Source organism: Rattus norvegicus, chromosome 8, assembly GCF_021556685.1.
Source record: "Rattus norvegicus strain SHRSP/BbbUtx chromosome 8, alternate assembly SHRSP_T2T, whole genome shotgun sequence".
NCBI lineage: Eukaryota > Metazoa > Chordata > Mammalia > Rodentia > Muridae > Rattus > Rattus norvegicus.
The window spans coordinates 121,176,241-121,190,068 of NC_141541.1; positions in this window are offsets into that span (position 1 = coordinate 121,176,241).

Genomic DNA, 13,828 nt, shown 5'->3' on the forward strand with positions numbered 1-13,828 from the left:
CTGGGGGTAGAATTTGAGATTTTAAAAAAATCTACACCAAGTCTCTCTCTCTCTCTCTCTCTCTCTCTCTCTCTCTCTCTCTCTCTCTCTCTCTCTCTCTCTCCAGGGTCATGTCTGCCTGCCACCACCCTCCCCACCGCGATGATCACAGACTAATCCTCTGAAACTTGTGTCTGTTATAAGTTGTTTTTTTATGAGTTTTAAACTCTTTCTTTTATAAGTTGCCTTGGTCATGGTGTTTTATCACAGTAATGGAACAGTAGCTGAGACACAGACTGAGAAGACAACTCCAGGTTCATGAAGAGACGTCACTTGAGAGGAATAGGTAGGGATGATAGAGGACACCCAGTGCTCTCTTCAGACCACCACATGCTCCTCTCAAGATGTTACAAGTGTACTAAGGTGAAATACTTAACTAAGCGAATAAGCCTTTTAAAGTGTGTATATGCACACATACACATATGGACTATTAAGAGTAGAGTATACATATAGTCAGTCTATCTGTGGATAGCTATCTACCTACCTGTGGATGCCAGGAGATCAGAAGGAACTGTTGTCAGGGAAGAAGGGAAGTACAGAAGTATGATGGAGGGCATTAAGGGGTCTAATATAAGCAAACTAAAACGATAATTATACAAAAAAGTCATAATGAAATCTACCATTTGTATGTTAACCAAGAAAATATAAAGATGAAGCGTCGTTAATAATATTTAGCACCTGAAAAGAGGAAAACTCATAGCGCTGAGTGCCTGCAGAAAGAAACAGGAAAGAGCATATGTCAGCAGCTTGACAGCACACCTAAAAGCTCTAGAACAAAAAAAAGCAAATACACCCAGGAGGAGTAGAAGGCAGGAAATAATCAAACTCAGAGCTGAAATCAACCAAGTAGAAATAAAAAGGACCATAGAAAGAATCAACAGAACCAAAAGTTGGTTCTTTGAGAAAATCAACAAGATAGATGAACCCTTAGCCAGACTAACAAGAGGACACAGAGAGTGTGTCCAAATTAACAAAATCAGAAATGAAAAGGGAGACATAACTACAGATTCAGAGGAAATTCAAAAAATCATCAGATCTTACTATAAAAGCCTATATTCAACAAAACTTGAAAATCTGCAGGAAATGGACAATTTCCTAGACAGATACCAGGTACCGAAGTTAAATCAGGAACGGATAAACCAGTTAAACAACCCCATAACTCCTAAGGAAATAGAAGCAGTCATTAAAGGTCTTCCAACCAAAAAGAGCCCAGGTCCAGACAGGTTTAGTGCAGAATTCTATCAGACCTTCATAGAAGACCTCATACCAATATTATCCAAACTATTCCACAAAATTGAAACAGATGGATCACTACCGAATTCCTTCTATGAAGCCACAATTACTCTTATACCTAAACCACACAAAGACCCAACAAAGAAAGAGAACTTCAGACCAATTTCCCTTATGAATATCGACGCAAAATTACTCAACAAAATTCTGGCAAACCTAATCCAAGAGCACATCAAAACAATCATCCACCATGATCAAGTAGGCTTCATCCCAGGCATGCAGGAATGGTTTAATATACGAAAAACCATCAACGTGATCCATTATATAAACAAACTGAAAGAACAAAACCACATGATCATTTCATTAGATGCTGAGAAAGCATTTGACAAAAATTCAACACCCCTTCATGATAAAAGTCCTGGAAAGAATAGGAATTCATTCCTATTCTAAACATAGTAAAAGCCATATACAGCAAACCAGTTGCTAACATTAAACTAAATGGAGAGAAACTTGAAGCAATCCCACTAAAATCAGGGACTAGACAAGGCTGCCCACTCTCTCCCTACTTATTCAATATAGTTCTTGAAGTTCTAGCCAGAGCAATCAGACAACAAAAGGAGGTCAAGGGGATACAGATCGGAAAAGAAGAAGTCAAAATATCACTATTTGCAGATGATATGATAGTATATTTAAGTGATCCCAAAAGTTCCACCAGAGAACTACTAAAGCTGATAAACAACTTCATCAAAGTGGCTGGGTATAAAATTAACTCAAATAAATCAGTAGCCTTCCTCTACACAAAGTAGAAACAAGCCGAGAAAGAAATTAGGGAAACGACACCCTTCATAATAGACCCAAATAATATAAAGTACCTCGGTGTGACTTTAACCAAGCAAGTAAAAGATTTGTACAATAAGAACTTCAAGACACTGAAGAAAGAAATTGAAGAAGACCTCAGAAGATGGAAAGATCTCCCATGCTCGTGGATTGGCAGGATTAATATAGTAAAAATGGCCATTTTACCAAAAGCGATCTACAGATTCAATGCAATCCCCATCAAAATACCAATCCAATTCTTCAAAGAGTTAGACAGAACAATTTGCAAATTCATCTGGAATAACAAAAAACCCAGGATAGCTAAAACTATCCTCAACAATAAAAGGACTTCAGGGGGAATCACTATCCCTGAACTCAAGCAGTATTACAGAGCAATAGTGATTAAAAACTGCATGGTATTGGTACAGAGACAGACAGATAGACCAATGGAATAGAATTGAAGACCCAGAAATGAACCCACACACCTATGGTCACTTGATTTTTGACAAAAGAGCCAAAACCATCCAATGGAAAAAAGATAGCATTTTCAGCAAATGGTGCTGGTTCAACTGGAGGGCAACATGTAGAAGAATGCAGATCGATCCATCCTTATCACCCTGTACAAAGCTTAAGTCCAAGTGGATCAAGGACCTCCACATCAAACCAGACACACTCAAACTAATAGAAGAAAAACTAGGGAAGCATCTGGAACACATGGGCACTGGAAACAATTTCCTGAACAAAACATCAATGGCTTATGCTCTAAGATCAAGAATCGACAAATGGGATCTCATAAAACTGCAAAGCTTCTGTAAGGCAAAGGACACTGTGGTTAGGACAAAATGGCAACCAACAGATTGGGAAAAGATCTTTACCAATCCTACAACAGATAGAGGCCTTATATCCAAAATATACAAAGAACTCAAGAAGTTAGACCGCAGGGAAACAAATAACCCTATTAAAAATGGGGTTCAGAGCTAAACAAAGAATTCACAGCTGAGGAATGCCAAATGGCTGAGAAACACCTAAAGAAATGTTCAACATCTTTAGTCATAAGGGAAATGCAAATCAAAACAGCCCTGAGATTTCACCTCACACCAGTGAGAATGGCTAAGATCAAAAACTCAGGTGACAGCAGATGCTGGCGAGGATGTGGAGAAAGAGGAACACTCCTCCATTGTTGGTGGGGTTGCAGACTGATACAACCATTCTGGAAATCAGTCTGGAGGTTCCTCAGAAAATTGGACATTGAACTGCCTGAGGATCCAGCTATACCACTCTTGGGCATATACCCAAAAGATGCCCCAACATATAAAAAGACACGTGCTCCACTATGTTCATCGCAGCCTTATTTATAATAGCCAGAAGCTGGAAAGAACCCAGATGCCCTTCAACAGAGGAATGGATACAGAAAATGTGGTACATCTACACAATGGAATATTACTCAGCTATCAAAAACAATGACTTTATGAAATTCGTAGGCAAATGGTTGGAACTGGAAAATATCATCCTGAGTGAGCTAACCCAATCACAGAAAGACACACACGGTATGCACTCATTGATAAGTGGCTATTAGCCCAAATGCTTGAATTACCCTAGATGCCTAGAACAAATGAAACTCAAGACGGATGATCAAAATGTGAATGCTTCACTCCTTCTTTAAAAGGGGAACAAGAATACCCTTGGCAGGGAATAGAGAGGCAAAGATTAAAACAGAGACTGAAGGAACACCCATTCAGAGCCTGCCTCACATGTGGCCCATACATATACAGCCACCCAATTAGACAAGATGGATGAAGCAAAGAAGTGCAGGCCGACAGGAGCTGTATGTAGATCGCTCCTGAGAGACACAGCCAGAATACAGCAAATACAGAGGCGAATGCCAGCAGCAAACCACTGAACTGAGAATAGGACCCCCGTTGAAGGAATCAGAGAAAGAACTGGAAGAGCTTGAAGGGGCTCGAGACCCCATATGTACAACAATACCAAGCAACCAGAGCTTCCAGGGACTAAGCCACTACCTAAAGACTATACATGGACTGACCTTGGACTCTGACCTCATAGGTAGCAATGAATATCCTAGTAAGAGCACCAGTGGAAGAGGAAGCCCTGGGTCCTGCTAAGACTGAACCCCCAGTGAACTAGACTGTTGGGGGGAGGGCGGCAATGGGGGGAGGGTGGGGAGGGAAACACCCATATGGAAGGGAGGGTGGAGGGGAATGTTTGCCCGGAAACCGGGAAAGGGAATAACACTCGAAATGTATATAAGAAATACTCAAGTTAATAAAAATAATAATAATAGGGGCTGGAGAGATGGCTCAGCGGTTAAGAGCACTGACTGCTCTTCCAGAGGTCATGAGTTCAAATCCCAGCAACCACATGGTGGCTCACAACCATCTGTAATGAGATCCGATGCCCTCTTCTGGTGCGTCTGTAGACAGTGACAGTGTACTCGTCATATATAAAATGAATAAATAAAATCTTTAAAAAAAAATAACATTTAGCACCTGAAATAGCTCATCATTTAACGAAGTAATGGCTAATCCACATCATTAAATATCAATTACTAATTATTAACAGTTACTTTAACAAATACTACAAATAATGTTTCATTTATAACAATATCCCACAGAAAGTCACTGGAAGCGGAATCCTTGCTGTGCACTGTACGGCGTACATTCATTAGTGAAAATTAAGAGATGTAGAATTCACTTTCACCTTTACATACTCTTTAAGACCTTGAGAGCTGAAACCTTGATAGTCTGGAAGCCAATAAAACCTAGCAGTGTGGTTGTCACAGCAGGATGTCCCAGGTTCTCTTCTGTGGCTATCATAAAATACCCTAGCAAAAGCAACTTAGAGGAGAAAAGGGTTTATTGGTTTACAATTCCAGGGTACAGTCCATCACCTGGGGAAAGTCAGGGCAGGGATGTCTAGTCAACATCAGAGGAGGAGGAGTGTAGGTTGATGCCAATATGCAGGTGAGGGTCAAGGCCATGATTGGGCAGTAATTTAATAAATAAATAAATAAGGTATGGACAAAGTTTTTGTAAGGTGGGATAGGAGAAGGAAGGAGAATCAAGAGGGAGACAGAGAAAGATGACCCAGATCTGGGTGGCCTTGACTTGCCAAGGTAGTTGGGATGGATTTCTGTAGGCAAATTTATCTTATCTAGGTGGGCGGTTTGTATCCTTATCAATTGGTTGTAGGTTTATTGCGTGGATGGATTGTGGATTGAGAATTTAACATATAAATCTGATTGTTGGGTTACAGTTTGTTGAGTCTTGATTTTAAGGTGTTGCTGGGACCAGAGAGTTCCCAGCTGGCCAGGGCTGGCCAGGGCGACTAGCAATGGGAGTGGAGACCACTGGGGCTAGAAGATAGCTGGGCTAACATGGTGCCACACTGGAACCAGCGCCGCTGAGATGATGTTAGTTCTACGTGGCCCTAAGGTGACAGAACTAATGTCAGGGAGCAGACACCCAGGTCCGAGAGTTCCAGGAGACCGACGTGGGGCAGTGACAAACCAGTTGTGCCTATTCTCTATGTTTACTGCATGCCTTACCATGAATGCAGACCACTTTCTTACTTAGCTGTTCCTCTACCCTTTTACAGCCCAGGGCTTGAAACCAGGGAATGGTTTGCCCACAATAGGCTGGGTCTGCCTATATCATCAGTTAACGGTCTGTGCAGTCACTCCTCGGACAGGCCACAGGCAAACCTGATCCAGACAGTCCTCGCTGAAGCTCTCTTCACAGTTGAACCCCGGCTGCCTCAAGTTGATGCTTTGAGACGCCTTACATTCCAATCTCCTGCTTTATGTCAACAATCTTCTTTACAGAGAACCGGATTCACCGTTGCCATCATTAGTACACAAGAGTGTGAGTATCGCTGCATCCTGATGGTGCGATCATTGCTTTACAGACTTCCAATCTACTGGCAACAGTAAGATACTTCATGACTCGAATTTGCTTTCGTTTGATCACCAGGAAGGTTGGCTTCCCCACATCTTTATTATTAAAGGTATCCAATGCATTCTGAGATTGGTCCTCTTCTCCTGTTGACTCATAGGCCCCTTTATATTAAAGATAGTAGCTTGGGTCATATATACTATAAATATCTTTTCAAGTTTGACATTTGCCCCCTAATGTTTTATGAGATTTTTATATTTAATAATAACAAACTGATAATAACAATAAATGTCAAAATGCTGGAGAGCTGGTTGAACAGTTGAGAATAATTGCTGCTCTTGCAGAGGACTGGAGTTCAGTTCCCAATACCCTCATTAGGTGCCTTACAACTCTTGTGACTCCAGCTCTGGGCAATCCGTTGGCCTCTTCCAGCCTCCATGAGTACCTCTACTCACAGGGGCGCACACATAAACCGAAACACATCAATAAAAATAAAATAAATCTTTAAAAAAATAAATGTTGGAGTGGCTATAAGATAACCAGAACCAATGCAGCCCTTTCCCCACCTCTAATCAATAGATCAAAAAAGTAAATAAGCACATAGTTTACATTAAAAGAAAACAAAAAACAAAAATTTTGGTGCCACAAACAAAATGGGCAGAATACAGACAAGTGGCACCCTGTGATAGCCCAGAGTCACAGCGGGCTAAGCACTGGCCCGGCTTGAATGAATTCCAAGAAACAGGGAATTCCAAGTAACACACCATTGGGTCCACAGATAGAAAACAAACTTGAAATGTCTGCCCAAAACAGGACCATGGAACATGTATTGCTTTCATCTAGGAGGAAAAGCAGTGGGGGAGCTAGAGGGATCAAACCCCTGGCTCCTGAAAACATGGTTTCTCTTTACCTGCATCTCTCAAAAATCTCCCACAAGAAAATAAGATGAAAGCCTTTTAGTACACAGAATGCAAGGACCACGAGGAAGGGCAGGAATGTAAGTACTAAAACAATTGCAAAACTTTTAAAGGCTCTCAGGATGAAAATATCTCCGAGTTATAAGGCTGACTCAAATTAACACCCACTCTGCAGCAACTCTTCCCAAACCTAACGTCCACAAAATCCACAGCACTCCCAGCATGCACAGCACTCCCAGCATGCACAGCACTCCCAGCATGCACAGCACTCCCAGCATGCACAGCACTCCCAGCATCCTTAGTACTCCTGTCATTCACAGAGTTCCTGGCATCCATGACACTCACCAACAAAACAGAAAGGAAAAGGTGAGAGGATTGTTGAACGTAATCACACAAGTCCAACTTTAAAGTCAGCATATGCCCATGATCCCCGAAAGCAGGAGGTGGAGGCAGGATTTTGAGGCCTGCCTGGGCTACCTAAAAAGTCCGATACTGAGGCCGGGAAGGGTAGGAGCTGGGAGGCTAGCTCCATGCTTGTCATATAAGCATGAAGACATGAGGTGTATGCCCAGAACCCATGTGAAAAACCAGAGGCACTAGCATGTCAGCCTGTAATCCCAATGCTCCCAGGCATCAGCCAACTTGCCTGGTGTACACAGAGGCTGGCCTCCAAAAGGTAGAAAGTAAGAATCAGTATCTGACATTGTTCTCAGACTTCTACCTGCATGCCCTCGTGTGTGTGCATTTGCATACACACACACACACACACACACACACACACACACACACACAGAGAGAGAGAGAGAGAGAGAGAGAGAGAGAGAGAGAGAGAGAGAGAGAGAAGCAGAGGAGGAAGAGGAAAAGGACTTCCATGCCACCCCAGACTATGTATTCTCAATCTGACACAACCAAGAATCACTTGAGAAGATAGTCTCAGCGAGGGATTGTCTGTGTCAGCTTGGCCTGTAGGCATGTTTATGGAAGATTATCTTAATTGTTGTGAGACAATTCAGCCTACTCTGGGTGCCACCATCCTCTAGTCAGAGGGTCCTGAAATATATAGGAGTAGAAAAAAACAAGCTGAACACAAGCAAGTGAGCCTGCATGGATCCACTTCTCCGTGGTCTTGGCTGCGGTGGAGCAGTGGACAGCTGTTTAAACTTCCTGCCTTGACTCCCCCCACAATGATGGACTGTTACCTGGCATTATAAGTTGAAATGATCCCCTAACTCCTGTACGTTGCTTCTTGTCAGGGCATTTTATCCCGGCAACAGAAACGAAACTAGGACACATACTATAAAGCCGTCACTGTGTGCCAGACACTGATCTAAGTGATTTCATATGCATTAGTTTAATTGATCTGCACAATGTCTCCCCAGGCAGAGGCCTTTCTGTAGATGAGGACACTGAATCACAGATGATAGCTCTGGACCGTCCCAAGGCCCAAAACTGCAACACAGAATAACCACAATTCAAACACAGCCAGCCTTGGCTCCTGTGTATAAACCCCGCATTGTTTTTGTAACAACCCAGCTTCAAAATATACGAGGCACACATTTACAGAACTGCAAGGAAAAATTAGCAAAACCACAGCCGTAATAGACATTTTATTATACATGTCTCAGAATCTAATTAAGCAAATAAAAAATTGGTGAAGACACAGAACACAATTAAAACACTTGATATAATGGTGCTATATAAAATTCCATTGCCAACCATTAGAGACTACATGCTCTGTTCAAGCAGCATGAAACACTTGTAAAAAAAATAGATCACATGAAAGGTTGCAGAGCAATCTGCCAGGAATCCCAGAAAAGGGAAAGCACAGAGGCCATCATCTCTGACCACAGTTTAATTAAATAAGACACCAATAACAGAAAGATAACTCATATATCTGTAAGTTTTAAAACACACTTTCGACTGCATTATGGGTCAGGAGACGAATCATAACGAGCGCAATGAAATCTATAAGGGAAAAAAAGATGATAAAATGAGATCTCACAAGTCACTGAAGGGAAGTGAGGTGGGTTTTCTTTCAGCATTAGAAGGGGAAGAAAGTTAAAAACTAAGAAGTCAACGTTCAAGTAAAGATTGGATGGAAGCAACTGGAGAAACAGAAAGTGTAGAAAATGAGAAAGTAAGAACAGCTAAGAATGTGGGGAGGAAAACGCCTCCGGCCAGCTCTTACTCACAGGCTTCTTAGATCAGCCCAGAGGAGAAGGAGTGAATGCTGAGCCTGAGGTAAACCTGGGAAACGGAAGTCTCCGTCTCTGGTCTGCAGCAGGGTCCTTTTCCTCTCTGGGCAGCAGTTTGCTCATAGTTAACCTCTGAGAGAAACTCAAACTCAGCAGGCCCGAGACTTCAGCACAAGATTAGTCAGCATGAGAACGTTGGGACTGGAAGTCCACAGGAGATGTGGCCTCTGGACTTGGTGCTGTAGCAGGAGAAATGGCCTTTGGTCATTGTGCAGTCGCTTTATAATATACCGGGAAGTCAGGTACATCCGAATAAAATTCTTCTCTCTTCTGACTGATAACAAGCCCGGGAAGGTGCTAGAAAATTCCACATTGAGCAAGGAAACCAGCTCCCTGTGCAAACTCTCTGAGGAACGAATTTATAACAGAGGAGATAATCCTGTGCCTGTACGATGCTATGGGTGCCTGAAACACTAATTCATGACCTGAACAGACCCTAGTAGAAAACAGACATTAGGAAATATTTAAAGAACAGAGTGGAGATGAATGCGTGAAGTGGGTCACTTCAAAGTGGCACTGCCACAGTCTAAAGCATCATCGTCTATGAGTTCATGGCTCACCTTTAAGAGGCAGTCACAAAACACCCAAGACTTTCAGGCAAGATGGTGGATGCCTACACGTGATCGTGGGGGCTGGGGGAATGAGGAGTCTTGATAAGAATAGACTGTGGTAAGGAGGAAGAGAATCCAGAATCACAGAGGAGGGGAGGACCAGCTGAGAGGGACAGAGAAACAGAAGAGTGTCCCAGAAAAGAGCAAGTCACGTGTGACTTCGGTCATGTGGTTCCCTGGTGAGGGAAGGAGAAACAGAAGTCTCATCAGAAGGCAAAAGAAAACAGCACTCCTGCCCAGGAGCCAGGGTTCCACAGGACTCAGGCCCAAGTGTGGGTTTTAGAAAGACGGTGAGTCTTCCCGATTGGAGGGTCAGCGGTGGGACGGAGGTCCATTCTGTTGCTCTCTGTTGCTCAGAGGACAATAACCAGGTACCATCTTTAGGAGAAAAACTACATTTTAACTCTGAGAGACTGAATAGGACAATCACAAGTCAAAAGGCTTGAACAGCCTCCCACCCAGTCACATAGGAAGCATGAGTGGGGAGTGGGAAAATCAGATGCTTGTCGGTGCAGGGGCTTGGCTCAGGCGGTGACACGTACAGGGGTGTCGTCCCATCCACAGTGGCTAGGAGCTGAATTTAGGCTCTGGAGACACAGGTCTGCCCATCTCAGCCCTGTTTTCCTTGCTCCCAGAGTATTTAGGAGACACCACAGCTAGAATACTATCTATCTCAGGTATATGAACCGAGGAGTCTCAGAAGGGTAGGAGAAGCATCTAAGCCCATGTCCTGCAAAGCTGAGGGTGCTGGCACGGGTCCCTGGTATACAAAGAAAAGCTATAAAGTGAGGGTAACTGGGCTGGACATCAGATACGTGCTATCCCAGGCTCAGCACTGGCATAACTGCAAGAAAACGAGTCTCTGTTTCTGATGCCCCGCCATAACCCTAGTGTCCGCCAGGCAGACTCCAGTTGTAAATGGCCCAGAAAAATTCTGCCTCGACACTTCCGGTTTTGCCCTTTATCCCTCTCGTGTTTTCGAAGGATTGTCTTAGTCATGCTTTTACTTTGCAACCCAACTATAGTGCTCCCTGTTGTGTCCTGAAGGATCTAAGTTACCAGACTATAGAGATTTGTAGACAACAACGTTTACTGTGGCACCATTCGTAATAGATAAGAAACAGGCCTAGATGTCCATCAGTGAATGAGTGGATAGAGAAAATGGAGTACATGCACACAGTGGAGTTTAGATAACCACAAAGACAAAGAAAATAATGTCATTTGCATGAAAATGGATGCAAGTAGAGACCATCATGTTGAGCAAAATAAGCCAGCAAACAAAATACAAGTGTGTATAGGCACATCTGTATACTCCTAAAACACACTCCTGAGGGTTTAATGCCTCCAAGCTAGATGAACTAGATGAGCAACAACTACCCTGGCCGAGATAACAGACCAGCCTCGATCTCGAGCAGGAAGGGAATAACGGGTGAGACAATGTGGCCCCAAGGCTTCCAAGGACCTCACTATGCAGAGAATGACAGACTGAAGTGTGTGTGTGTGTGTGTGTGTGTGTGTGTATGTATGTATATGTGTGTATTATGTATGTATATATATGTATGTATGTGTGTATGTATATGTATGTATGTACATGTATGTGTATATGTATGAATCTGTATGTATATGTATATGCATATATGCATTTGTCTATGTGTATATGCATATATGTATATTCATGTATATATGTATAAATGTGTGTATGTATGTATGTGAATGTATATATGTGTGTGTGTATGTATGTATGTATGTATGTATATGTGTGTATGTATGTATGTGAATGTATATATATGTGTGTGTATGTATGTATGTGTGTATGTATGTATATGTGTGTATGTATGTATGTGAATGTATATATATGTGTGTGTATGTGTGTATGTGTGTATGTATGTATATGTGTGTATGTATGTATGTGTATATGTATGTGTGTATGTGAATGTATGTATGGTGTGTATATGTATGTGTGTATGTATGTACGTATGTATGTATATGTGGTACAGCTCTCCATCCTCCAGCTCTTACAGTCCTTCCACCCCTCTTCTGTGATCTTTGCTGAGCCCTGGCGCACAGAATGATATCATGTTCTTGGCATTTTGACCAGTTATGAGTCTCGACATTAATGGCCCCTGACAGTGATAAGAACCTCGTCAGTGAAGACTGAGAGCAGCACTAATCTATTGTCAGAAACATGAGCATGCAGAAGGCAGCTTGAAAACGTGTCCACTTAGCAAAAACAGTGATAGGGGTCTCTCTAGGACCTACGACCTCCCAAGACACAAGTCATGGACCATGTCCACAGTAACAGGTAAGGGTTCATTCCTGAGGAGTTGGTCTCAAACAGTTCATATGGTGGTTGGTTAACTCCATAACCATTATGCCACTGTTGTGCCTGTGCCACCTTAAATTTTTTTTTTTGGTTCTTTTTATCGGAGCTGGGGACAGAACCCAGGGCCTTGTGCTTCCTAGGCAAGCGCTCTACCACTGAGCTAAATCCCCAACCCACCATCTTAAATTTTTAAGACAGTGTCTCTCACTGGCCTGGCTCTGATCAAACCTAGATTGAATGGCCATCAAGCCCCAAGGATCTGTTTGTCTCTACCCACCAAGCACTGGGATTACCATTGTACACATACACACACACACACACACACACACACACACACACACACACACACACACACAGAGAGAGAGAGAGAGAGAGAGAGAGAGAGAGAGAGAGAGAGAGACTGACAGACAGACAGACACTTATTTTTATGTGAGTTCTGGGAATCAGTCCTCCTGGGTTCTCATGCTTAGTCCCTAAGTACTTTACTGACTAAGCTGTCTCCCCGTCTAAGACTCTCTGAATCTGCTCTTCCCTTTGAGCTTGCTCCCTGCCCCTCTGCCTCTCTCCACCCCTCATCACCTAACGGTGGGTGCTGGACAGCCAAAGCACCTTCGGATTCTCCAGTGCCATGCAGTTTTTAAATGTCAGTCTCTAAAGGGCACCTCTGCCAATGGTTCCGCCACATCGCAGGAACTTAATTACCTGAATGAAGTACGCGCAGAGCAGTGCATGTGGGCTTTTTTTCTTCTCTCCACAGCTCTACTCCACTTTGTATCTCTTCCCTTCTAATTGAAATTAATTTCCCTTGCTGTTTTGTGTTACAAAACACCTGGATAGGGTTATTATTCTGGAAAGGTAATTATAAAATTAGGAGGATAACCATGATGTGGAGATCCTAAATTGCAGGTGGCAGTGGCACCCAGCACATACGAAAGGGAAAAGATTCGCAAATGCAAGCTAAATTCTCCCACAAAGAAACTTCCACAGTCCTACAAAAACCTCAGTTCCGTGGATGCCCACAAGGTGCCACTGATAGAGAACGTAGGTCGGGTACTATGATTTGCTGCCTAGATTCCCCCTCAAGACTAAACATTGCTCTACACGCTCTAGAGAGGTGATTCCTGGCTGGCAAGTATGGCTCCTTGCCCAAGGTCCCACTGTGGAATCTTCTGAGGATTTGAGGCAGGGGCAGTGGGTGTGTGCACACACGGAAAGTCAATGGGTGACCTTCAGTCCATGCGTCCCAGGGACAGCTCTGGCATCAGGCTTGCATAGCAAGTGTTTCACCCACTGAGCCATCTCCCTTGCCCTCTCTTCAGGAGACTGAATCACAACCTTCCCCTCTGTCCACAGCGATCTCTTACCCTCCCTTCCACAGATGCGGATCCCAAGAGAGATCCACACAAAGCCTCCTAAAACCTAGGCTCATTTCAGAATCAGCTTGCAGGGAACCCCACCTAGAATCGAGAGGAGAATTATGTTTTTTTTTTCTTTTAAAAATTAATCTGATATGCAGGATATCTGATGTTTGACCCCTGTAAAAGGGTCATCCAACCCTCAAAGGACTGGTGACCCCACGGGTTTAGGACCCCTGTCCTAAGGCATCTCCCCAGAGCAAGCAGGCAGGAATACATAAAGAGAAGGCTGATGATCAGAAGGCCTAAAAAAAAAAAAAGAAGAAGCCCATGTATCTGTCTCAGACACTTTAAAATGCTACAGCACAAAG